General features: G+C 44.1%; 1 pseudogene; it reads right to left on the bottom strand.

Annotated features, from left to right (window-relative positions):
• The window catches only part of LOC118400830 (DNA-directed RNA polymerase III subunit RPC2-like), a 42,935-nt pseudogene that overhangs the window by 12,383 nt on the left and 4,649 nt on the right, over positions 1–25,903 (bottom strand).

Here is a 25,903-nt window from a genome sequence, read left to right as displayed (position 1 = left end):
TTTCCATATTTGCTAGTTCTTTATGTATGAATGTCAAATTTCAGATATATTATACACATTTTAGGTTGCATAAAACACAAATACATCCTTCAACGTGTTTCTATAGGGAGATGGATGTCACCAACAGGTTGTAACAATAAAATGGGAGACAGTGGGGTTCTTGTAATAGAGTTGGTTGGTTACTCACCTGGGCAGAAGATGCTGTCAGTGTCCAGGATACTGTGCCTCCAGATGGGCTTGTGTGTGGCCGCGTCCAGCACGGGACACATCACCTTGTCAAAGTTCTGATTGGTGTAGAGCCTCAATGTGCACTTGGCTTTTTTGTAGACCAGGCACCTTCCCGAACCCTGGGGAGGAATGAATGGAAGAAGAGGGACAGAGTTCAGTATTGCAAATAAGTATCCGTCTGATGGCATTAGACTGCCACTAAAAAGTGAACCAGAAGAGTGAACTCTGTATTTAAATAGAGTAACAAGAACACTACATCTGAAATGAATGAGTGATTATGTTCAGAAGTCGGTGTGTAGGGCTGTGACGGTAATTGAATAACCGTGTAAAACCTTTTAGGATATCATTTAGTTTTTGTTAGATTTTATTTTCATGTATATAAACTTCAACTATTAGCGGGAGTGTTTACTAATGATAATCAGGAATTGTTTTGCTAACTTAGTCTGTCTATTAAAGGTTCTACATCTTCTTCCCTTTACAACTGAATATGTGCGGGCTGTAGAGCGCTATGCCACTTCAGTAAGAAAATTGTTTCATACCATCATTCACGCTCTCCTGGCTTGATTCTTGCAAATGCAAAATGTAGGGAAGTGCCCAGCTGGGTTTCTTAGTATTTTTTTCTTCACCTCACACAGTACGTCAATGAAGTCAGTTTTTTTTTTACATCATTCTAATTATAATAGTTCGTCACAGTATTTGAAAAATCTTTCCAACACTCTCCCCATCGATAATCAGCGTTGCTGATAAATAGGCTATTCATTTGTTTCTATTTTAATGATTGTCAATTTCATCTTCATACTATAGCATAGCTGTCCCCTTCATAATTTCCTTGTCAATTCACTATCTTTATAGCCTTCTTTCGCAAAGCCTAAGGTAGGTTAGGTTTTTTCATACGTTTTAAGGAAAGGAGAAATATTTCCTTGTGTCCGACATATGCTAATGGTTTGATTGGCAGGTGCTTTTATGGGGGTGTGCGTGTGAGTTTGTTGATTCTCTCAGCAGGCCTATATTATGTCCATCGAGAAAGCTTCCTAAAGTAGCCTATCTGGACACCATCTCTTTAAGAAGAATCGAACACTCCTGTCACTACTTAATCTTGTAAAAGGACAATTTTCTATAGTTTAGGCTACATTATTTCTCTCATTACGGCGTCCTCTCTTTGAAGAACGATCGAATGACCGCAGCAGGGTTTGTGACTATATGCATATATTTCGGGGAAAGGGGGAGAAAGCCCATTGAACTTTGTTTGAATGTTTTGCTGTCGAAATAGGATCAATTATATGCAGAAAAGCCAACAGACAAAGCCAATTTAGGCATATCTTTATTTTGACTCTGTTAATGTTGTGTCAATACAAACATGTGACAGATCCTCTCCAAACTGCCATTTCTTAATTTGTTGATTTATATGTAGAAGTAATAAACGGAATAATAAGGAAATTACATGATAATAACGAAACGTAATGGCTCGTTTCAAATATGTTTTTATTAAGAAGCATATCCATGTAAACAAGTGTACAAACTGAATTGAGACTTTAACCCCTGCGGAATACAATACAATTTGCCTGCTCAGCTCATAGACATACATTAACTAATTCACCTCTGTCTAGAGAGGCCATGTTGTGGATAAGAGCATCCTCTGTCATAAGCACTGTATCTCATCACAGCCACTGTGGCGTTCTGTCCTGCAGGCAGCTTCTCAAAGTCTATCAGCTCTATGGTCTTAGTCTTGACCATGGGTTTCAGGAGTTAACCCAGCAGATACAGTTGAAGTCAGAAGTTCACATACTCTTAGGTTGGAGTCATTAAAACTCTTTATTCAACCACTCTGGTTCATCCTTGGGAGCAATTTCCAAACGCCTGAAGGTACCACGTTCATCTGTACAAACAATAGTACGCAAGTATAAACACCATGGGACAACGCAGCCGTCATACCGCTCAGAATGGAGACGCATTCTGTCTCCTAGAGATGAACGTACTTTGGTACGAAAAGTGCAAATCAATCCCAGAACAGCAAAGGACCTTGTGAAGATGCTGGAGGAAACAGGTACAAAAGTATCTATATCCACAGGAAAACGAGTCCTATATTGACATAACCTGAAAGGCCGCTCAGCAAGGAAGAAGTCACTACTCAAGAACCGCCATAAAAAAAGCCAGACTATGGTTTGCAACTACACATGGGGACAAAGATCGTACTTTTTGGAGAAATGTCCTCTGGTCTTATAAAACAAAAATACAACTGTTTGGCCATAATGACCATTGTTATGTTTGGAGGAAAAAGAAGGGAGGCTTGCAAGCCAAAGAACACCATCCCAACCGTGAAGCACGGGGGTGGCAGCATCATGTTGTGGGGGTGCTTTGATGCAGGAGGGACTGCTGCACTTCACAAAATGGATGGCATCATGAGGTTGGACAATGATGTGGATATATTGAAGCAACATCTCAAGATATCAGTCAGGAAGTTAAAGCTTGGTCGCAAATGGGTCTTCCAAATAGACAATGACCCCAAGCATGCTTCCAATGTCGTGGCAAAATGGCTTAAGGACAACAAAGTCAAGGTATTGGAGTGGCAATCACAAAGCCCTGACCTTAATCCTATGGAGAATTTGTTGGCAGAACTGAAAAAAAAACACGTGTGAGCAAGGAGGCCTACAAACCTGACCCAGTTACACCAGCTCTGTCAGGAGGAATGGGCCAAAATTCACCCAATTTATTGTGGGAAGCTTGTGGTAGGCTACTCAAAACGTTTGACCCAAGTTAAACAATTTGAAGGCAATGTTACCAAATACTAATTGAGTGTATGTAAACTTCTGACCCACTGGGAATGTATTGAAAAAAATAAAAGCTGAAATAAATAATTCTCTTTACTATTATTCTGACATTTCACATTCTTAAAATAAAGTGGTGATCCCAACTGACCTAAAACAGGGATGTTTTACTCAGATTAAATGTCAGGAATTGTGAAAAACTGAGTTTAAATGTATTTGGCTAAGGTATATGTAAACTTCCGACTTCAACTGTATATCAGTGTCTGTACGCTTCCTCTGGGTGTAGCCAATTGTACCTGACTAGAGAAACCATAGAAATACAATTAGAATGGACATACCTATTCAAGTCTTTAAAACTTTCCAAAGTATTTGATTAATCAATTGTCTGAGAAATCTTTCAAAACTCGTTCAGTTCAGAGCAAAGACAAAGCAAAAATAAGAACACATTTTCACCAAGAAACACCAAATGTTCTCAATGTCAATGTTTGAGCCACTTAATTAACCAAGCAGTGTCTCAGAGAATATCCTAGGGTGGCTGAGTTGTTTTAATCTTGCATCTCCATGGGCTGGGGTTGAGCCAGGGCCAACAGGGCCAGCTCTGTGCTACAGACAGGGGAGAGGAGCTGGGCAGGGCAAGTTATGGCATAATGACTGCCCTCCCTGGAGGCCTTGACATTTGTCAGATGCTATTACTTCACAATCAGGCTACAAGAAACAGAGCCCTGTGATAATAGGCCCCCGCCCATAGAGCCACATTTGCACATGTATAGGCATGGCCACACAAAACAGACACGGCAGAGGATATTGGGCCAAATATAGTGGCACTAGCAGTGTTTTTGTGTAAAGATGGGGGAAGGGAGGAGGAGATGGATGGAGACAGGGAGGGGGATGGGGTTGACTAGGTCTTTGCGAATGTTAGTGGTGTCTTTTGGAGAACTTTTGGTTACCAGGGAGCTCCTGGGTGTGCACTCTGGTCTCTCCCTAGCAGCTGAGCACACTGACCCCCTGAGCACAGCGACCAGCAGACACAATGAATTGCTAATGACACTCTGGGTGACTGGCAGGGAAAGGGCCTCCACACACACAGGGCACAAAGGAGGGCCTACGCAAGCACCCCATGTTTGATGTCCATGCGCGTACACACACTGACACACACACAAACACACCATCACACACACACACACACACACACAAAATGCAGTCTGACAAGAAATGTGTGTGTGTGTTCACAGCGGTACACAGTGCTCCTGTGGAGGATGATTGATGAGTACTGTTGCCTGATCTTCAAAAGGTGCAGCTTAAAACAGACACCCTTTACAGACAGTAGCACAGGACTGGAGAGGTGTATCACCCATGGCCTGCTTGCCCATAGCACACAGGTATGTATTCCTGAGGGACTGGTTGTGATGGAGGTAGGGGATCAGGCCAGCACAGACTCCTAGTAGTACAAAATCAATTCAAGTTTTATTGGTCACATACACACGGTTAGCAGATGTTAATGCGAGTGTATCGAAATGCTTGTAAACAAGAACATTAGGACTGATAAGAATCATATCCATCAGCAGAGAATATTGAGTACAGAAAAAAAACTATGCAGCAAGACAAAAGAGGCCCAACGTTTCAGACAGTAGAGAGCCATGGCAGAGAGTCATGGCAGAGAGCCATGGTAGACATGGTAGACATGTTAGTGAGCCATGGTAGACATGGTTTTGAGCCATGGTAGAGAGCCATGGTAGTGAGCCATGGTAGAAAGCCATGGTAGAGAGCCATGGTAGACATGTTAGTGAGCCATGGTAGAGAGACGTGGTAGACATGTTAGTGAGCCATGGTAGACATGATTTTGAGCCATGGTAGAGAGCCATGACAGAGAGCCATGGCAGAGAGCCATGGCAGAGAGCCATGGTAGAGAGCCATGGTAGAGAGCCATGGTAGACATGTTAGTGAGCCATGGTAGACATGGTTTTGAGCCATGGTAGAGAGCCATGACAGAGAGCCATGGCAGAGAGCCATGGTAGACATGGTAGTGAGCCATGGCTTACTCACATATTAATCATGTGCTCATAGAGGGAGATCTGACAGTCGTTCTCCTCGTTCACATCCAGGTATTCCACCAGGCTCCTCAAAGGTTCTGACAGCAATGAAATAAAAGATCATCATCACGTAAACATTTAAAAAATCCACAACTTCCACCACTAATGTTAACATTTTACCCCCTTTAAAAAAGTACACTTGGCTGAGTTCATAGCTCATATCAGAGCTAAATTCATTGGCGGTAGATGACGCTAGTTTCTTTGTGTTGAATAACGTTAGCTGTATGAGCTGATGATCTGGAGCCAACCTGGGTCAACTCCTGGGTCAACTCCTTGATGTGCTTGTTCTTGACGATTGGCTGCTCTACCATCACAATGATGTACGGCCTGCCAGGAGAAATAGCACCATTTAACAAAAGGTGGGTGCTAGCGAGAGATGAAGGAGTGAACTAGTATAAAAAAATGTGTTCAAACCGTTTTGGTGCAGAACCCGGGCTGAGTCATAAGGAGATGTAGACACAGCAGTCGGTCAGGAAGGTGGAGATGGACACAAACTCGTTGATGAAGCCGGCCCTGCGCATCAGTCTGAAGGTGTACACCAGCCTTTGGTGGTCCCAGATCACACCCGGGATGTTACCTGTGGACAGGATGGACACACCCAGAGACGCCGACTATAAGGCAGAGTTCTTTACTCTCAATTCTTACTGTCGTGACTATATTACGGGTTGTTTGATCAACATGCACAGAAATAATGCATAGAACATAAAGTCTAAATGGCTACTGTATCTATCACACAGTTTGCAGAGCCACAGACTCCAGCAGGGGTTCTGTGCATATTGAACTTGAGGAAATGGAGGAGCCACAGTGAAATGGCTCTGTGTGTGTGTGGGAGGATTTGCACGCTCTCTGTGGCGCTTTGACACCTGCTGTTACTAATTAATTAAGCCTGGTGGCAGACAGTCAACATAATTTGACAGTTATCAGTGGCTTGAAACATATAGACTAATTAATGAACCCAGTCCAGACTTTTTCATGGCACATTAGTAGCACTAAATTAATAGCTTATCAGACACACTGTATGAAGCACAACATATTGTTTCTGTAAACTGGACATTCCATGTTCTTCACCTTCTTGTTTGTGGCACTGTATTGAAAAGCAGAGGACGGCTTTTAAGAAGAGAAGCAGTTTGTAAGTAATCAAACACAAGGGAAGAGCCACCAGCAACAATCCTGGCTTGAGAGCCTACTGCTGGTTGTGTGTATCAAGTGCTTATGCGTATGCCTCTGGATGTCTGGGCGTGCATGTGTGCCTGTGTGCCTGTGTGTGGTCACCACTCCCAGGTTGAAGGCCAGCTTGACGATGGGGCCGTCCTCCATGTCTGTGGTGATGTGGGTCATCAGGGCCAGGTTCTTCACCAGACCACAGGTCTAGGACACGACAGGACAAAACCACTGATCAGAAGCTGATATACACAGGCCAAGGCAACACCATCTATAACTGGAATTAGGGTTAGGGTTGTCCAGGACAAAAAACAAATAGCACTTGTTTGAGCAGCAGTTCAATATTCACACATACAGTGCCTTGCAAAAGTATTCATCCCCGATGGACATACAGAAAATAGTCCAAATTGGTGAAGTGAAATGAGAAAAATAACTCATTTAAAAAAATTCTAAAATATAAAAAACAGAAAAGTGGTGCATGCATATGTATTCACCCCTTTGCTATGAATCCCCTAAATAAGATCTGGTGCCACCAATTACTTTCAGAAGTCACATCATTTGTTATATAAAGTCCACCTGTGTGCAATCAAAGTGTCGCATGATCTTTCACATGATCTCAGTATATACAGTTGAAGTCGGAAGTTTACATACACTTAGGTTGGAGTCATTAGAACTCATTTTTCAACCACTCCACAAATTTCTTGTTAACAAACTATAGTTTTGGCAAGTCGGTTAGGACGTCTACTTTGTGCATGACACAAGTAATGTTTCCAACAATTGTTTACAGACAGATTATTTCACTTATAATTCACTGTATCACAATTCCAGTGGGTCAGAAGTTTACATACACGAAGTTGAGTGTGCCTTTAAACAACTTGGAAAATTCCAGAAAATGATGTCATGGCTTTAAATCAAATCAAATCAAATTTTATTTGTCACATACACATGGTTAGCAGATGTTAATGCGAGTGTAGCGAAATGCTTGTGTTTCTAGTTCCGACAATGCAGTGATAACCAACCAGTAATCTAACTAACAATTCCAAAACTACTGTCTTATACACAGTGTAAGGGGATAAGGAATATGTATATAAGGATATATGAATGAGTGATGGTACAGAGCAGCATACAGTAGATGGTATCGAGTACAGTATATACATATGAGATGAGTATGTAGACAAAGTAAACAAAGTGGCATAGTTAAAGTGGCTAGTGATACAAGTATTACGTAAGGATGCAGTCGGTGATGTAGAGTACAGTATATACGTATGCATATGAGATGAATAATGTAGGGTAAGTAACATTATATAAGGTAGCATTGTTTAAAGTGGCTAGTGATATATTTACATCATTTCCCATCAATTCCCATTATTAAAGTGGCTGGAGTTGGGTCAGTGTCAATGACAGTGTGTTGGCAGCAGCCACTCAATGTTAGTGGTGGCTGTTTAACAGTCTGATGGCCTTGAGATAGAAGCTGTTTTTCAGTCTCTCGGTCCCAGCTTTGATGCACCTGTACTGACCTCGCCTTCTGGATGATAGCGGGGTGAACAGGCAGTGGTTCGGGTGGTTGATGTCCTTGATGATCTTTATGGCCTTCCTGTAACATCGGGTGGTGTAGGTGTCCTGGAGGGCAGGTAGTTTGCCCCCGGTGATGCGTTGTGCAGACCTCACTACCCTCTGGAGAGCCTTACGGTTGAGGGCGGAGCAGTTGCCGTACCAGGCGGTGATACAGCCCGCCAGGATGCTCTCGATTGTGCATCTGTAGAAGTTTGTGAGTGCTTTTGGTGACAAGCCGAATTTCTTCAGCCTCCTGAGGTTGAAGAGGCGCTGCTGCGCCTTCTTCACGACGCTGTCAGTGTGAGTGGACCAATTCAGTTTGTCTGTGATGTGTATGCCGAGGAACTTAAAACTTGCTACCCTCTCCACTACTGTTCCATCGATGTGGATAGGGGGGTGTTCCCTCTGCTGTTTCCTGAAGTCCACAATCATCTCCTTAGTTTTGTTGACGTTGAGTGTGAGGTTATTTTCCTGACACCACACTCCGAGGGCCCTCACCTCCTCCCTGTAGGCCGTCTCGTCGTTGTTGGTAATCAAGCCTACCACTGTTGTGTCATCCGCAAACTTGATGATTGAGTTGGAGGCGTGCGTGGCCACGCAGTCGTGGGTGAACAGGGAGTACAGGAGAGGGCTCAGAACGCACCCTTGTGGGGCCCCCGTGTTGAGGATCAGCGGGGAGGAGATGTTGTTGCCTACCCTCACCACCTGGGGGCGGCCCGTCAGGAAGTCCAGTACCCAGTTGCACAGGGCGGGGTCGAGACCCAGGGTCTCGAGCTTGATGACGAGCTTGGAGGGTACTATGGTGTTGAATGCCGAGCTGTAGTCGATGAACAGCATTCTCACATAGGTATTCCTCTTGTCCAGGTGGGTTAGGGCAGTGTGCAGTGTGGTTGAGATTGCATCGTCTGTGGACCTATTTGGGCGGTAAGCAAATTGGAGTGGGTCTAGGGTGTCAGGTAGGGTGGAGGTGATATGGTCCTTGACTAGTCTCTCAAAGCACTTCATGATGACGGAAGTGAGTGCTACGGGGCGGTAGTCGTTTAGCTCAGTTACCTTAGCTTTCTTGGGAACAGGAACAATGGTGGCCCTCTTGAAGCATGTGGGAACAGCAGACTGGTATAGGGATTGATTGAATATGTCCGTAAACACACCGGCCAGCTGGTCTGCGCATGCTCTGAGGGCGCGGCTGGGGATGCCGTCTGGGCCTGCAGCCTTGCAAGGCTTAACACGTTTAAATGTCTTACTCACCTCGGCTGCAGTGAAGGAGAGACTGCATGTTTTCGTTGCAGGCTGTGTCAGTGGCACTGTATTGTCCTCAAAGCGGGCAAAAAAGTTATTTAGTCTGCCTAGGAGCAAGACATCCTGGTCCGTGACTGGGCTGGGTTTCTTCTTGTAGTCCGTGATTGACTGTAGACCCTGCCACATGCCTCTTGTGTCTGAGCCATTGAATTGAGATTCCACTTTGTCTCTGTACTGACGCTTAGCTTGTTTAATAGCCTTGCGGAGGGAATAGCTGCATTGTTTATATTCGGACATGTTACCAGACACCTTGACCTGATTAAAAGCAGTGGTTTGCGCTTTCAGTTTCACGCGAATGCTGCCATCAATCCACGGTTTCTGGTTAGGGAATATTTTTATCGTTGCTATGGGAACGACATCTTCGACGCACGTTCTAATGAACTCGCACACCGAATCAGCGTCCCAGTCCACGTGATGGAAGCAGTCTTGGAGTGTGGAGTCAGCTTGGTCGGACCAGCGTTGGACAGACCTCAGCGTGGGAGCCTCTTGTTTTAGTTTCTGCCTGTAGGCAGGGATCAGCAAAATGGAGTCGTGGTCAGCTTTTCCGAAAGGGGGGCGGGGCAGGGCCTTATATGCGTTGCGGAAGTTAGAGTAACAATGATCCAAGGTTTTACCACCCCTGGTTGCGCAATCGATATGCTGATACAATTTAGGGAGTCTTGTTTTCAGATTAGCTTTGTTAAAATCCCCAGCTACAATGAATGCAGCCTCCGGATAAATGGTTTCCAGTTTGCAAAGAGTTAAATAAAGTTCGTTCAGAGCCATCGATGTGTCTGCTTGGGGGGGGGGGATATATACGGCTGTGATTATAATCGAAGAGAATTCTCTTGGAAGATAATGCGGTCTACATTTGATTGTGAGGAATTCTAAATCAGGTGAACAGAAGGATTTGAGTTCCTGTATGTTTCCTTCATCACACCATGTCTCGTTAGTCATGAGGCAAACGCCCCCGCCACTCTTCTTACCAGAAAGATGTTTGTTTCTGTCGGCGCGATGCGTGGAGAAACCCGTTGGCTGCACCACATCGGATAGCGTCTTCCCAGTAAGCCATGTTTCCGTGAAGCAGAGAACGTTGCAGTCTCTGATGTCCCTCTGGAATGCTACCCTTGCTCGGATTTCGTCAACCTTGTTGTCAAGAGACTGGACATTGGCAAGAAGAATGCTGGGGAGTGGTGCGCGATGTGCCCTTTTTCGGAGTCTGACCAGAACACCGCCTCGTTTCCCTCTTTTTCGGAGTCGTTTCCTTGGGTCGCTGCATGCGATCCATTCCGTTGTCCTGTTTGTAAGGCAGAACACAGGATCCGCGTCGCGGAAAACATATTCTTGGTCGTACTGATGGTGAGTTGACGCTGATCTTATATTCAGTAGTTCTTCTCGACTGTATGTAATGAAACCTAAGATTACCTGGGGTACTAATGTAAGAAATAACACGTAAAAAAACAAAAAACTGCATAGTTTCCTAGGAACGCGAAGCGAGGCGGCCATCTCAGTCGGCGCCGGAAGTTCTGATAGGATAATTGACATCATTTGAGTCAATTGGAGGTGTACCTGTGGATGTATTTCAAAGCCTACCTTCAAACTCAGTGCCTCTTTACTTGACATCATGGGAAAATCAAACGAAATCAGCCTCAAGAATTGTAGACCTCCTCAAGTCTGGTTCATCCTTGGGAGCAATTTCCAAATGCCTGAAGGTACCACGTTCATCTGTACAAACAATAGTATGAGTATAAACAAGTATAAACACCATGGGACAATGCAGCCATCATACCACTCAAGAAGGAGACGCGTTCTGTCTTCTAGAGATGAACGTACTTTGGTACGAAAAGTGCACATCAATCCCAGAACAACAACAAAGGACCTTGTGAAGATGCTGGAGGAAACAGGTACAAAAGTATCTATATCCACAGTAAAATGAGTCCTATATCGACATAACCTGAAAGGCCGCTCAGCAAGGAAGAAGCCACTGCTCCAAAACCGGCATAAAAAAAGCCAGAATACGGTTTGCAACTGCGCATGGGGACAAAGATTGTACTTTTTGGAGAAATGTCCTCTGGTCTTATGAAACAAAAATAGAACTGTTTGGCCATTATGACCATCGTTATGTTTGGAGGAAAAAGGGGGAGGCTTGCAAGCCGAAGGACACCATCCCAACCATGAAGCATTGCTGCAGGAAGGACTGGTGCACTTCACAAAATAGATGGCATCATGAGGCTGGAAAATTACGTGGATATATTGAAGCAACATCTCAAGACATCAGTCAGGAAGTTAAAGTTTGGTTGCAAATGGGTCTTCCAAATGGACAATGACCCCAAGCATACTTCCAAAGTTGTGGCAAAATGGCTTAAGTCAAGGTATGGGAGTGGCCATCGCCCTGACCTCAATCCTATAGAGAATTTGTGGGCAGAACTGAAAAACCATGTGCGAGCAAGGAGGCCTACAAACCTGACTCAGTTACACCAGCTCTGTCAGGAAGAATGGGCCAAAATTCACCCGACTTATTGTGGGAAGTCACCCGAAACATTTGACCGAAGTTAAACAATTTAAAGGCTATGTTATCAATTAGTAAACTTCTGACCCACTGGGAATGTGATGAAAGAAATAATAGCTGAAATAAATCATTCTCTCCTATTATTCTGACGTTTCACATTCTTAAAATACAGTGGTGACACACACACACACACACATACCTTTTTTCCCCCGCACTATTGGTTAGAGCCTGTAAGTAAGCATTTCACTGTAAGGTCTACACCTGTTGTATTCGGCGCACGTGACAAATAAACTTTTTGATTTGATTCTAACTGACCTAATACATTTTTACTAGGATTAAATGTCAGTAATTGTGAAAAACTGAGTTTAAATGTATTTGGCTAAGGTGTATGTAAACTTCTGACTTCAACTGTATACACCTGTTCTGAAAGGCCCCAGAGTCTGCAACACCACTAAACAAGAGGCACCACCAAGCAAGCGGCACCATGAAGACCAAGTAGCTATCCAAACATGTCAGGGACAAAGTTGTGGAGAAGTACAGATCAGGGTTGGGTTATAAAAAAATACCAGAAACTTTGAACATCCAACTGAGCACCATTAAATTCATTATTAAAAAATGGAAAGAATTTGGCACCACAACAAACCTACCAAGAGAGGGCTGACCACCAAAACTCACAGACCAGGCAAGGAGGGCATTAATCAGAGAGGCAACAAAGAGACCAATGATAACCTTGAAGGAGCTGCAACACATCCACAGCAGAGACTGGAGTATCTGTCCATAGGACCACTTTAAGCTGTCCACTCCACCGAGCTGGGCTTTATGGAAGAGTGGCCATAAAAAAAGCCATAAAAGAAAAAAAAATGCAAACATGTTTGGTGTTCGCCAAAAGGAATGTGGGAGACTCCCCAAATATATGGAAGAAGGTACTCTGGTCAGATTAGACTAAAATTTAGCTTTTTGGAGAATGCTATGTCTGGCGCAAACCCAACATCTCTCATCCCCCTGAGAACACCATCCCTACAGTGAAGCATGGTGTTGGCAGCATCATGCTGTGGGGATGTTTTTCATTGGCAGGGACTGGAAAACTGGTCAGAATTGAAGGAATGATGGATGGCGCTAAATACAGGGAAATTCTCAAGGGAAACCTGTTTCAGTTTTTCAGTGATTTGAGACTGGGATGGAGGTTCACCTTCCAGCAGGACAATGACCCTAAGCATACTGCTAAAGCAACACTCAAGTGGTTTAAGGGGAAACATTTCAATGTCTTGGAATGGCCTAGTCAAAGCTCAGACCTTAATCCAATTGAGAATCTGTGGTATGACTTAAAGATTGCTGTACACCAGCAGAACCCATCCAACTTGAAGGAGCTGGAGCAGTTTGGAGTTTGAAAGAGCTGGAGCAGTTTTGCTTCGAAGAATGGGCAAAAATCCCAGTGGCTAGATGTATAGAGACATACCCCAAGATACTTGTTGCTGTAATTGCTGAAAAAGGTGGCTCTACAAAGTGTTGACTTTGTGTGTGGGGGGGGGGGTCTGATTTTTGTCTTATTTCTTGTTGGTTAAATAATAAAAAATATTTGGCATCTTCAAAGTGGTATGCAGGTTGTTGTAAATCAACAAAATGGGGGGTGAATACTTTCGCAAGCCACTGTATTAGTTTTAAACAGTAGGAGTGATTTTATAAGTGTGTGTGAGCATGGATGTAATGGGGTTTTGGGGCCATGTGTGTGTGTGTGTGTGTGTGTGTGTGTGTGTGTGTGTGTGTGTGTGTGTGTGTGTGTGTGTGTGTGTGTGTGTGTGTGTGTGTGTGTGTGTGTGTGTGTGTGTGTGTGTGTGTGTGTGTGTTTGCTCATTTATGTGTACGTGCTTGCCAATATATACAGTATATATGTGCCTGTCTATCTGTCCGTCCATGTGTGTCTCCCTCTCTCGCTGACTGACCTCTCCCTCAGGGGCATCGGAGGGGCACAGAATGCCCCACTGGGAGGGCTGCAGGGAGTGGGGTCCCCTGACCTTCCTGCTCTTCTCTAAACTGGGAGGAGGTCCTGGTCATCATGCCCAGAGCCGAGATGAAGGAGAGACTGGACAACACCTGTGTCACACCCTGATGGTCCATCTTAAACCTCTTCAGGGACCAGTTCCCATGGGGGCACAGAGAGAGGGACAGGTCAAATCCCCTTTTGCCATATGTCCTCTGTCTGGTATAAGGGACCAGATCTTGATACAGGGGCAGCACTCACGGCGGAGATGGCGTTGACCATGCTGTTGGTGATCTGGTCCTTCCGCATGCATTTGACTATGTCGAACTGGGCTGCTTGGGGATGATCTGGTCTGATATCTTCTTCAGCTCTGAAATGAACAGAGGGGGAGAGAGAGTGTTAAAGCTTGCACCAAATGTAGATCAAGCGTTTGTCTGCCGATCATTCAGTACGATGTTTCAGGGACCACCCACTGTCGATGTCTGACTGGCGACATTTTTCATGTGATTCTACATGTAAAATCGGTGCATGCTTGGTTCGCAAATTACACTCAAAGTTACTATATACTCTCGGCCAGCAAACGCTATTGTTGTGTCTGAGCTCTTAGTACAGTCAGAACCTATGGGCCCAAATTTATTAAGTGTCTCCGAGAAAGAGTGCTGATCTAGGATCAGGTCCTCCCTGTCCATAACAATCCGATTAATTATGATCTAAAAGGCAAAACTGACACATTGGAAACATCAAAACTCAATACTGGGAGTTACAGACCGAGTATCTGATGCAAAGAACTAGATGTGAAACAACAATACTCCAAGAGATAGTCATATCAAACCCTCTGTTTTCCCAGTTCTCAGTTTTCTTGGCTTCTTCTGCCAGTTGTTCTGTTCCTCTCCGTTATCAGCTCAGAGAAAATGACCAAAGAGACAGATTTAATAACCAGGTGTGCCAACCCTGAGATAAGCCTGACCTGGCCTCTCTCCCAGGTCTCTCTTCTCTCCTTTCCTCTACCCAGTAAGGCTTTCACTGGGGAACCTCTCTCTTCTCTTTCGCTCAACCCCCCACCAACCCTCCCGACACATTTGCATACATCAAAACAAACAAGCAGCACCGGCAAAATTAATAATAAAGAAATTAAGCTTCCGTTGCACAGCCGGGCCAATTAGTTGAATGTCAGGGAATCATAATTGGAGAGAGAGGAGATTGCTGGGCGTTCTAAGTGCATAAGCCCCCTATTGAAAGGAGGCCCTGTACCCCCCTCCACCCCCACCTCGCCCCCACTCCTCAGCCAGAGCAGGTCGGGATGGGGGGAAATTAAAGGCCTTAAGACAGCCATAATTACATTATCAGACCTGGGGCCTGCAGGATTAGCTCAATCGCTCCAGTCAAGGCGGCCATTCTTTTGTCATAGCGTGGAAAAAATCCCTCCGCTTCCCCGGCCCTGGGATTTTGGTGCGGCTGCTGCGTATCTCTCCCCCTGACAAAGCCAGTCAAGGCGGGAATACAGAGCGAGGCGGGGAAGGAGGGATGAGGGTGGGGGGAGGATGAGGAAAACAAAACAGCAACAACAAAGCGGGAGGAAAATAATGAAGGTATTAATAAAGGAGGGAGAGAATAAAGACGCAGGTGAGGGCATGGGGAGGCTGGTGTAGAGTCTGTATCCACTAGCACAGGCCTGGGATCAGGGCATGGGGAGGTTGGTGTAGAGTCTGTATCCACTAGCGCAGGCCTGGGATCAGGGCATGGGGAGGCTGGTGTAGAGTCTGTATCCACTAGCGCAGGCCTGGGATCAGGGCATGGGGAGGCTGGTGTAGAGTCTGTATCCACTAGCGCAGGCCTGGGATCAGGGCATGGGGAGACTGGTGTAAAGTCTGCATCCCCTAGCGCAGGCCTGGGATCAGGGCATGGGGAGGCAGGTGTAGAGTCTGTCTCAACTACCAGCGGCCTGGGATCAGTTCTTAGATAAGTACAAAGTACGTAGAGATTTAGCACTGCGTATAGAGACCATCGTTTTGACTGTGGAGGAGGAGCAGATTAAAAGTCATGATCTAAAGTCAATTTGGGGTTTCACCGCTAAAGATTAAGGTTGGGGTTAGAGGATGGTAAAATAACCAAGATCTGTGAATACAGGCAACTTCTACCTGGGAGCTTTAAAACCCATTCATCCCATGGGCACCAGCAGTGAGCCTGTACAGCACTGTCACACAACCAGCCCCTTTAAAACATTAGCATTAAACGCTGACAGTCATCTTAATTGAATTACAGAGTGAGTGAGTCGTGCTGCGCAGATAGACCCAGAGCATGCAGGCTCTGCTTATCTACACTGTGGAGCAGCACACTATAGGCCACTGTGCTGGAGGAAGACTGTACAGGAAAATGTGTTAAAGGAAGTCTGTACAGGAAAATTTAAGTATGCTCCCTCTAATTCTTTCTCTCACCCTCTCCCTCCCCTCCCGGAGTACCTGAGCCCTGGGACCATGCCTCAGGACTACCTGACCTGATGACTCCTTGCTGTCCCCAGTCCACCTGGTCGTGCTGCTGCTCCAGCTTCAACTGTTCTGCCTGCTGCTATGGAACCCTGACCTGTTCACCAAACGTGCTACCTGTCCCAGACCTGCTGTTTAAAACTCTCTTTCCACCGCACCTGCTGTCTCTAACCCTGAAATTTACTTATGACATTTACATTTACTCCTGAGGTGCTGACCTGTTGCACCCTCTACAACCAGTGTGATTTTTATTATTTGACCCTGCTGGTCATCTATGAACGTTTGAACATCTTGGCCATGTACTGTTATAATCTCCACCATGCACCATTAGAAGAGGACTGGCCACCCCTCAGAGCCTTGTTCCTCTCTAGGTTTCTTCCTAGGTTCCTGCCTTTCTAGGGAGTTTTTCTTAGGCACCGTGCTCTACATCTGCATTGCTTGCTGTTTGGGGTTTTCGGGTGGGTTTCTGTTTTGGACTTTGTGACATCGGCTGACGTAAAAAGGGCTTTATAAATACATTTGATTAATTGATTGATTGAAATGTGTAAAAGGAAGTTTGCACTGCCCAATGTACTCTGGTACACTACATGACCAAAAGTATGTGGACACCTGCTAGTCGAACATCTCATTCCAAAATCATACGCATTAATATGGAGCTGGTCCCACCTTTGCTACTCCACTCTTCTGGGATGGCTTTCCACTAGATGTTGGAATATTGCTGTGGGGACTTGCTTCCATTTAGCCGCAAGGGTATTAGGGAGGTCGGGCATGTATTTATATGCTGTAGCATTAAGATTTCCCTTCACTGGAACTAATTGGTCCTACCTGAACCATGAAAAACAGCCCAAACCATTATTCCTTCTCCACCAAACTTTACAGTTGGCACTATGTTTTTGGGCAGGTAGCGTTCTCCTGGCATCTGCCAAACCCAGATTGTCAAGTTTGATTCATCACTACAGAGAACGCGTTTCCACTGCTCCAGAGTCCAATGGCGGCAAGTTTTACACCCCTCCAATCAACGCTTGGCATTGCACATGGTGATCTTAGGCTTGTGTGTGGCAGCTTGGCCATGGAAACCCATTTCATGAAGCTCCTGACCAACAGTTATTGTGCTGACGTTGCTTCCAGAGGCAGGTTGGAACTTGGTAATGAGTGTTGCAACTGACAGAAGATTGTTACGCACTGAGCGCTTCAGCACTCGCAGGTCCCATTCTGTGAGCTTGTGTGGCCTACCACTTCGCGGCTGAGCCGTTGTTGCTCCTAGTTGTTTCCACTTCACAATAACAGCACTTAAAGTTGACAGGGCAGAAATTTGACGAACTGACTTGTTAGAAAGGTGGCATCCTATGATGGGTGCCACGTTGAATGTCACTGAACTCTTCAGTGAGGCCATTATACTGCTAATGTTTGTCTATGGAGATTGCATGGTGGTGTGCTCGATTGTATGCACCTGTCAGCAACAGGTGTGGCTGAAATAGCCAAATCCACTCATTTGAAGGGGTGTATATATAGTGTAAGTCTGTGCATCCCAATGTGTTAAAGTGCATCTCTATAGGCCAATGTGCAGTCTGCATAGACAATGTGCTGGAGTCTACTAACTGAGGGGGTAAACTAAACATACACAGAGGAGTTTCGCAAGAGTAATATTTTACTATTAGGATAGATAAGGTATATTAGGATAGAGAGGTTATGTTAGGGTAGAGAAAAACAGACCCTGATTCCATAGATGGAGCAACCTGTCCAGCCAACTCCAGACACTTCAAATCAAATGTATTTATACAGTGGGGCAAAAAAGTATTTAGTCAGCCACCAATTGTGCAAGTTCTCCCACTTAAAAAGATGAGAGAGGCCTGTAATTTTCATTATAGGTACACTTCAACTATGACAGACAAAATGAGAAAAAAAACATCCAGAAAATCACATTGTAGGATTTTTAATGAATTTATTTAGCAAATTATGGTTTTATGTAAGTCTTCACAAGGTTTTCACACACTGTTGCTGGTATTTTGGCCCATTCCTCCATGCAGATCTCCTCTAGAGCAGTGATGTTTTGGGGCTGTTGCTGGGCAACACGGACTTTCAACTCCCTCCAAAGATTTTCTATGGGGTTGAGATCTGGAGACTGGCAAGGCCACTCCAGGACCTTGAAATGCTTCTTACGAAGCCACTCCTTCGTGTTTGGGATCATTGTCATGCTGAAAGACCCAGCCATGTTTCATCTTCAATGCCCTTGCTGATGGAAGGAGGTTTTCACTCAAAATCTCACGATACATGGCCCCATTCATTCTTTCCTTTACACGGATCAGTCGTCCTGGACCCTCTGCAGAAAAGCAGCCCCAAAGCATGATGTTTCCACCCCCATGCTTCACAGTAGGTATGGTGTTCTTTGGATGCAGCTCAGCATTCTTTGTCCTCCAAACACGACGAGTTTTTACCAAAAAGTTATATTTTGGTTTCATCTGACCATATGACAGTCTCCCAATCTTCTTCTGGATGATCCAAATGCTCTCTAGGCTGGGCCTGGACATGTACTTAAGCAGGGGGACACGTCTGGCACTGCAGGATTTGAGTCCCTGGCGGCGTAGTGTGTTGCTGATGGTAGGCTTTGTTACTTTGGTCCCAGCTCTCTGCAGGTCATTCACTAGGTCCCCCCGTGTGGTTCTGGGATTTTTCTTTGGAGTGTGACTGTTTGAGGTTGTGGACAGGTGTCTTTTATACTGATAAACAGGAGCCATTAATACAGGTAACGAGTGGAGGACAGAGGCGCCTCTTAAAGAAGAAGTTACAGGTCTGTGAGAGCCAGAAATCTTGCTTGTTTGTAGGTGACCAAATACTTATTTTCCACCATAAATTTGCAAATAAATTCATTAAAAATCCACAATGTGATTTTCTGTATTTTTTTTTTCTCATTTTGTCTGTCATAGTTTAAGTGTACCTATGATGAAAATTACAGGCCTCTGTCACCTTTTTAAGTGGGAGAGGTTGCACAATTGGTGGCTGACAAAATATTTTTTTTGCCCCACGGTATATATAGCCCTTCTTACATCAGCTGATATCTCAAAGTGCTGTACAGAAACCCAGCCTAAAACCCCAAACAGCAAGCAATGCAGGTGTAGAAGCACGGTGGCTAGGAAAAACTCCCTAGAAAGGCCAAAGCCTAGGAAGAAAACTAGAGAGCAACCAGGCTATGAGGGGTGGCCAGTCCTCTTCTGGCTGTGCCAGGTGGAGATTATAGCAGAACATGGCCAAGATGTTCAAATGTTCATAAATGGTCAAATAATAAAAATCACAGTGGTTATCGAGGGTGCAGCAAGTCAGCACCTCAGGAGTAAATGTCAGTTGGCTTTTCATAGCCAATCATTAAGAGTATCTCTACCACTCCTGCTGTCTCTAGAGAGTTGAAAACAGCAGGTCTGGGACAGGTAGCACGTCCGGTGAACAGGTCAGGGTTCCATAGCCGCAGGCAGAACAGTTGAAACTGGAGCAGCAGCATGGCCAGGTGGACTGGGGACAGCAAGGAGTCATCAGGCCAGGTTGTCCTGAGGCATGGTCCTAGGGCTCAGGTCCTCGAAGAGAGAGAAAGAAAGAGAGAAAGAGAAAATTAGAGAGAGCATACTTAAATTCACACAGGACACCGGATGACACAGGAGAAGTACTCCAGATATAACAAACTGACCCTAGCCCCCCGACACAAACTACTGCAGCATAAATACTGGAGGCTGAGACAGGAGGGGTCAGGAGACACTGTGGCCCCTTCTAGGTTAGACTACTGCAATGCTTTACTTTCCGGCCACCCGTATAAAGCACTAAATAATCTTCAGTTAGTGCTAAATACGGCTGCTAGAATCCTGACTAGAACCAAAATATGTGATCATATTACTGCTAGCATCCCTACACTAGCTTCCTGTTAAGGCAAGGGCTGATTTCAATGTTTTATTGCTAACCTACAAAGCATTACATGGGCTTGCTCTTACCTATCTCTCTGATTTGGTCCTGCCGTACATACCTACATGTACGCTACGGTCACAAGACGCAGGCCCTAGAATTTCTAAGCAAACAGCTGTAGGCAGGCCTTTCTCCTATAGAGCTCCATTTTTATGGAATGGTCTGCCTACCCATGTTTGAGACGCAGACTCTGTCTCAACCTTTAAGTCTTTACTGAAGACTCATCTCTTCAGTGGGTCATATTGAGATTGAGTGTAGTCTGGCCCAGGAGTGTGAAGGTAAACGGAAAGGCTCTGGAGCAACGAACCGCCCTTGTTGTCTCTGCCTGGCGAGTTCCCCTCTCTCCACTGGGATTCTCTGCCTCTAACCCTATTACAGGGGCTGAGTCACTGGCTTACTGGTGATCTTTCATGCCGTCCCTAGGAGGGGTGCGTCACTTGAGTGGGTTGAGTCACTGACGTGATCTTCCTGTCTGGGTTGGCAACTGACACTTGTTGCCATAGTAGTCTCTGTCGTCCACCTTGTTCTCTCCTTGGGCCAGGATCACCCTGCACACCATCACCGCCAGCTAAATATACTTGGCCTGGAATTTAAACTCCTTCACCTGGAAGTGGAATAAAAGAAAGGTTTGGGGGGGGGGGGTCAATTCCATTTCAAATTCAATTCAGCAAGTAAACTGAAATTACAATTTCTCAGATAATGTGGAAGGACCACTAGAGGGCAGGCTGGGCTCATGGATATTAGCCCAACAAAGCATGGGAGACAAGGTAACCAGAGTCAATTAAGCACAGCTGACGGTACTAATGAGATACTCTCCTTCCCCTATAAAAGGGAGAATGGAACCAGCAGAGGGGGAGAAAACTATCTCTGGAAGATGGCCACCGAGAGAGCGAAGCTGTGCTGAAAGAACCACGAAGACGGTGACAAACCCGGGATTTATGTTTGTTGTAGTTTAAAGATTATCCTATTGTGTTCTTGTTTCATCTGGAGAAGATGTGTGTTTTTTTTTCCTTGGAAGATTTTTCATTGATTATGTTAGGATTTTTTTGTTGACAAAATACCCTCAATAGAGAACCGTGTTCAATCAGAAAAACCTACTCCTGACTCGTTTATTCCACCTTCCCGCTTTAGAGTGACGCCTAATTACTTGGTACGCTCACAATAAGCAATGGGGAAAATTGGATTTTGTACTTCAGTTTACTTCCTGAATTGGCATGGAATTGACCCCAACCCTGGTAGTAGTAGGGAGTCACTCGATCAAACCTCAGTGGACCAATGAGGAACGTTTTTGACTGCAATATACAAAATAATGAGGGTTGATCCTGCTAGCTAAATGATATGGAATCGGTTATGTTAACACACGTATAGCCATATTACTAAAGAATAGTTAAGGGTACAGGTGACAAAACTAAATCATCTGATGGTGTGGTAAGCACAGTGCTTTAACCAACACCTATCTCATTGATACTGCTGATAGTCCATAGTAAATCCCATGCCACACTGGGCAGCGCAGGTGTGTATAAAGCTGTTGTTGGTGTTAATCTGATAGCACTTACAGGTACATGAGGGAGGATGAGGGAAGCTCTCTATAGCGTCCTCCATCTTGGTCTTCTTGGGCCCTCCTCACATGCGCTGTCGCCGCACTTTATTCCCAATGTATTTCAGAGCCTAGGTAACACACACATGCAGAGGTATATGAGTACAAACTCTGAAACTGCCCAGCAATATAAAACAGGCAAGCTGTATCTCAGATCACACAGTGACAAACTTTAAAAGAATGAACCGGAGGCATAATTCTAAAGTAATGAAAATGTGAGACGCACGTTTACTATCACGATAAGAAAAGAACAAGTTTAAGTTAACATTCTGAGGGATCAAAGTTGCAGCAGGTCAAGTGACTCACAAAAGCCACGACCAGGGATGTGTCAGCCCTTATGCCCCCCCCGACACCCACACTACACAAACACACCACCGTCACACTGAGTCAGCAATAGTCTGTGTCGAGCTCTAGAGAGATGGCCAGTGAGACTGAGCATGTCCTCCCAGACCACCCACCCTGCAGGCTATAACCATTGGCTACTGAGGACGACCAGTGAAGAGTCAACCATGCCAGCCTATTCAACTATGTCCTGTCCTGTGTTTTACACTACAATAATGGCAAATGTAAAAACAGTAAATGTGAAGTCCATTTGTAAGCTTTATGAAATGCATGTACAATGGAACATGGGCATTTCTAAAGCTTATTTACTTCAACAAACAACATATTTGCCATTTAAATAGACATACTTACAGTATATAGTAGGAGGGGAGGGGGGGGAAACTACGGCCGATTAAAAGCGGCCTGCAGTGGATTTAGCATAAACAATTGAATCAAAACAAATTGTAGTTAACTAAATGCGCCGCTTGGTTCATAGACCCATGATTACGTGAGTAGCCTTCGATATACACTGAGTATACCAAACATTAGGAACACATTTCTAATATTGAGTTGCACCCCCCTTTTTTGCCCTCGGAACAGTCTCAATTCATCTGGGCATGGACTCTACAAGGTGTCAAATGCGTTCCACAGGGATGTTGGCCCATGTTGACTCCAATGCTTCCCATCGTTGTTTCAAGTTGGCTGAATGTACATTGGGTGGTGGACCATTCTTGATACACACGGGAAACTGTTGAGTGTGAAAAACCCAGCAGCGTTGCAGTTCTTGACATAAACCGGTGCACCTGGCACCTACTACCATACCCTGTTCAAAGGCAGTTAAATCTTTTCTCTTTCCCATTCACCTTCTGAATGGCACACATATACAATCCATGTCTCAATTGTCTCTAAGCTTAATAATCCTTCTTTAACCTGTCTCCTCCCCTTCACCTACATTGATTGAAGTGGATTTAACAAGTGACATCAATAAGGGATCATAGCTTCCAACTGGATTCACCTGGTCAGTCTGTCATGGAAAGAGCAGGTGTTCCTAATGTTTTGTATAGCCAATGTTCTTCATACTTCAGAAAGTATTAACACCCTTCGACTTTTTCCACATTTTGTTGTTACAGCCTGAATTTAAAATGATTGCATTGAGATGTTTTGTCACACAATATCCCGTAATGTCAAAGTGGAATTACGTTTTTTTTTACAAAATAATAAAAGATGAAAAGCAAGAGTCAATAAGTATTCAACCCTTTTATTATGGCAAGCCCAAATAATTTCTGGAGTAAAAATGTGCGTAACAAGTCACATAATAAGTTGTATGGACTCACTCTGTGTGCAATAATAGTGTTTTACATGATTTTACAATGACTCTCTCAACTCTGTACCCCACGACACATACAATTATCTATAAGGTCCCTCAGTTGAGCAGTGTATTTCAAACACAGATTCAACCACAAAAACCAGGGAAGTTTTCCAATGCCTCGCAATGAAGGGCACCTATTGGTAGATGGTAACAACAACAAAAAGACATTGAATATCAAGGAATTAATTACCCTTAGGATGGTGTATCAATACGCCCAGACACTACAGAGATGCAGGCGTCCTTTCCTAACTCAGTTGCCTTAGAGGAAGGAAACCACTCAGGGATTTCACCATGAGGCCAATGGTGACTTTAAACAGTTACAGAGTTTAATGGCTGTGACAGGAGAAAACAGAGGATGGATCAACAAGCATATTGTTACTCCACAAGACTAACCTAATTGACAGAGTAAAAAGAAGTAAGCTTGAACAGAATAAAAACTATTCCAAAACATGCATTCTGTTTGCAACAAGGCGCTAAAGTAATACTGCAAAAAATGTGGCAAAGCAATTAACTTTTGGTCCTGAATACAAAGTGTTATGTTTGGGACAAATCCAATACAACACATTACTTAAGTATTATGTCGTTAAGTTTTTGTCATTCAGTTTTTTTGTTGTATGTCTGTTGTGTAGTAAATATTTCAGCTTTTATTTTCATTGTGTTTATTTGTTTTCTCCTGTGAAGCACATTTCGTTGCATTCCATGTCTGAAATGTGCTGTATAAATAAAGCTAGATTTGGTTTGATTACGTAGTACCACTCTTCATATTTTCAAGCATTGTGGTGGCTGCATCACGTTATGGATATTCTTGTAATCATTACGGACTGGGGAGTTTTTCAGGATAAAGAAACAAACTGAATGGAAGCAAAATACCTGGTTCAGTTTGCTTTCCACCAGAGACTGGAAGATTAATTTACCTTTCAGCAGCACAATAACCTTAAACACAAGTCCAAATCTAGACTGGAGTTGCTTACTTTGGGGCGGCAGGTAGCGTAGTGGTTAGAGCGTTAGGTCAGTAACCAAAAGTTTCGCCGGATTGAATCCCTGAGCTTACAAGGTTAAAAATCTATTGTCCTGCCCCGGAAAAAGGCAGTTTGCCCACTGTTCCCCGGTAGGCTGTCATTGTCAATAAGAATTTGTTCTTAACTGACTTGCCTAGTTAAATAAATGTTAAATAAAAAAATTACCAAGAAGAAAGTGGTGGCTGGGTTACAGTTTTGAATTATATCTGCTTGAATATCTATGGCAAGACAGACCTGAAAATAGTTGTCTAGCAATGAGCTTGAATCATTTTTTAAAGAATAATTGGCAAATGTTGCACAATCCATAGACTTACCCTGAAAGCTCACAGCTGTAATCGCTGCCAAAGATGATTCTAACATGTATTGACTCAGGGGGTTGAATACTTATCTAATCAAGATATATTAGTGTTTTATTTTTCCTAAACTAAACAAAAAATATAAACGCAACATGCAACAATTCCTAAGATTTTAATGAGTTATAGTTCATATGAGGAAATCAGTCAATTTAACTAAATTCATTAGGCCCTAATCTATGGATTTCATATTATTTTCCTCGTGCAGCACGACACATTTCCATCGCATAGAGTTGATCAGGCTGTTGATTGTGGCCTGTGGAATGTTGTCCCACTCCTCTTGAATTTCTGTGCGAAGTTGCTGGATGCTGTTGTACACGTCGATCCAGAGCATTCCAAACGGGCTCAATGGGTGACATGTCTGATGAGTATGCAGGCCATTGAAGAACTGGGACATTTTCAGCTTCCAGGAATTGTGTACAGACCCTTGCGGCATTATCATGCTGAAAGATGATGGATGGCGGATGGAGGCGGATGAATGGCATGACAATGGGCCTCAGGATCTTGTCATAGTATCTTTGTGCATTCAAATTTCCATCGATAAAATGCATATGTGTTCGCTGTTCGTAGCTTACGCTGCAGTTGGTCTGCGGTTTGCAGTTGTGAGGCCAGTTGAACATACTGCCAAATTCTCTAAAACAACGATGACGCAGCTTATGGTAGAGAAATTAACATTCAATTCTCTGGCAACAGCTTTGGTGGACATTCCTGCAGTCAGCATGCCAATTGCATGCTCCCTCAAAACTTGAGACATCTGTGGCAGTGTTGTGTGACAAAACTGCACAATGGCCTTTAACTGTCCCCAGCACAAGGTGAACCTGTGCAATGTCCATGTTGTTTAATCAGTTTCTTGATATGTCAGACCTGTCAGGTGGATGGATTATCTTTGCACAGCAGAAATGCTCACTAACAGGGATGTAAACAAACAAAAAATCTTCCACTTCAACATTAGAGTATTTTGTGTAGCTCGTAGACAAGAAAATTACAATTAAATACATTTGAATCCTATTTTGTCACAACAAATGTGGAAAAAGTCAAGGGGTGTAAATACTTTCTGAATGCACTATGTACACATTCTAATGGACCTATATATGTTTTAATAAATGCCCTTTTCCTGGCCCAACAAATTAATCCCCAAAAAATCTGTGCGGCCCTCCGCCCTCTGTTGAATTTCTAAATCTGAAGTTTTTACTGTTTTTTCAATTGAACCTTTATTTAACTAGGCAAGTCAATTAAGAACAAATTCCTATTTA

The sequence above is a fragment of the Oncorhynchus keta genome, chromosome 22, assembly GCF_023373465.1.
Source record: "Oncorhynchus keta strain PuntledgeMale-10-30-2019 chromosome 22, Oket_V2, whole genome shotgun sequence".
Taxonomy (NCBI): domain Eukaryota; kingdom Metazoa; phylum Chordata; class Actinopteri; order Salmoniformes; family Salmonidae; genus Oncorhynchus; species Oncorhynchus keta.
The sequence above is the reverse complement of the archived record's forward strand: the minus strand, read 5'-3'. Positions and strand labels throughout refer to the sequence as shown.